At 28.1% G+C, this 2,409-nt stretch overlaps 1 non-coding gene across 1 annotated transcript; it reads right to left on the minus strand.

Moving 5' to 3' along the window:
• Positions 1 to 1,892: 1,892 nt before the first annotated feature.
• LOC129043282 (U6 spliceosomal RNA) lies at positions 1,893 to 2,000 on the minus strand. The gene has a single exon (XR_008504375.2). It is a non-coding gene; the product is annotated as a U6 spliceosomal RNA (small nuclear RNA).
• Positions 2,001 to 2,409: the final 409 nt, after the last annotated feature.

Here is a 2,409-nt window from a genome sequence, read left to right on the forward strand (position 1 = left end):
TAAATATATTTTTTCTCCTACTTTTTAGATTGTTCATTGCAAGTGAATAGAAGTATAATTGATTCATACATATTACATTTTGCAATCTTGCCAAATACGTTCATAAACTTTAATAGATTTTGGATTGTTTAGAATTTTCTACATGCAAGATCATATTATCTGTGAATAGTTTTATTTCTGGATTTTCAATCTAAAGTCCTCTTATTTTTCTTGTCTGATATTCCTAGCTCGAGCCTCCAATACAATGTTATTGTTAATTTTGCTGACTTTTTCAAAGAACCAACTTTGGCTTCCATTTATTTTTCTATTGCTTTTTTATTTTCTATTTCATTTGTTTTCATTCTGGTCATTGTTATTTATTTTTTTCCAATTGCTTTGGGTTTTTCTTTTTTAGTTGCTTAGGGCAGAACATTATGTTATTGATTTGAGATATTCCTTTTAATAAACATGTTTATAGCCATAAATATTGCTTTCATTGTATCCCATGAGTTTTGATTTGTTTTTAATTTATCTCAAAGTATTACTAATTCCACTTTAATTTTCTGATTTGACCCATTATTTATTTAGGAGTAAATTGTGTCCACATTTTTGTGAGTTTCACAATTTTTTTTCTGTTAATAAATTCTAATTTAATTTCATTGTTGCCAAGGAGCATACTTTATATTGCTTACATCCTTTTACACTTATTAAAGCTCATCATATGACCTGGCATATGTTCTATCCTGGATAATATTTCATGTAAACTTGAAAAGAATGTTTTTTTCTACTGCTGTTGGTTAATGTTCTATAGATGTCTGTTAGGTCTAGTTGGTTTATAGTGTTATTTAAGTCTTTTTCTTTTGCATTTTGTGTCTAGTTGTTCTGTTATTGAAAGCGAAGTAATGAAATATTCAGCTACTATTGAAGACCTGTTAATTTTTCCTTTCAGTCATGTCCATTTTTTCTTCACGTATTTTGAGGTTCTGTTGTTAGGGGCATATATGATTATAATTCTTATATATTCTTGTTGGGTCAATCATTTCACCATTATTAAAATTTATTTGCCTCTAATAAAAATTTTCATCTTAAAGTATATTTTGTCTGATATTTGCTTAGCCATTTCCAATATTTTTCTTTTTTACTATTCTAATGGCATATCTATTTCCACCCTTTTATATTCCATGTGTCCTAGAATCTAAAGTGTATCACTGTAGAAAGCATATGTTTGCATATTCTTAAATCCATTTTAAAATGCCTTTAGATTGAAATGTTTAATTCTATTACAGTAAATGTATTACTAATCATTTAGAATTTGTCTGACATTTTGCTATTTTCTACATGTCTTGTATCTTTTTTTATTCCTCTTCCTCTATCACTGCATTCTTTGTTGTAAAATAGTTATGTTCTAATGTCCACTTCTAAACTCTTATCTGTTAACTATATTTCTGAGATAAGGATTACAATTAACATCTTAACTCACACTAATTATTTTTAATTCCACCCTAATATCAATGATATTTTTAAAAAACTTGTTTCTAAGAAGTTTTATTCCATCAGCTGCCTTTGTGCTTGTACTGTCATAAAAATTACATCTATATACATCATATACTCAAAAACACAGATTTATAATTACTGCTTTATAAATTTGTCTTTTAAATCAGAGAGGAGAAAAAAGTATTACATTTTATATACTTGTCTTTTAAATCAGAGAGGAGAAAAAAACTATCACAAACAAAAAGTACATTTATACTGTTTTTAACTTTTACCTATATAGTTACCTTCATCAGTGCTCTTCATTTCTTTATATGTATTCAGTTTATTGTATAGTGTCCTTTTATTTACATCTAAAGGAACCTCTTTAGTAGTCCTTGTAGAATTGGTTTGCTAGCAAAAAATTCTCCTAGTTTTTATATAAAAATATTGAAGACTTCACAAATTTTCACGGCATCCTGGTGTAAACACCATGTTAATATTCTCTGTGTCATTCTAATTTTAGAAATATATTCTGTGGACACGAGCATTTAATATCTACTCATATAGTATAAAATTTGAAACATCATAGAGGATGAAGTTATAGACACAGACTTGCTATTTGTTTAGGGGCCATTTCAAGAGCACACTTGGGCAATATTAATATTGATGTTGCAACTTCAATGTTACAATGTTGCTGCAAGATAAATAGAGGAACCTCAAGTCATAGATGAACATCATCATGCAGCAAGATGACTAGCAAGATAAACAGATAAGCCCTAAGGTATCAAGATAAATAGATGAACCATGAGTCATGACTTTTTGCTGATATGTAAGATTAAGCTTAATTACAAGTTGTCACATTTTTGCTGGTTTTCTTTAGTTAAAAAAGATCCTCTATCTTTTAGCATAAGCGAAATAAAAACGTGGTAAATTTTGCATTAATTCCTAATCCAAAAC

Source organism: Pongo pygmaeus, chromosome 7 (assembly GCF_028885625.2).
Source record: "Pongo pygmaeus isolate AG05252 chromosome 7, NHGRI_mPonPyg2-v2.0_pri, whole genome shotgun sequence".
NCBI lineage: Eukaryota > Metazoa > Chordata > Mammalia > Primates > Hominidae > Pongo > Pongo pygmaeus.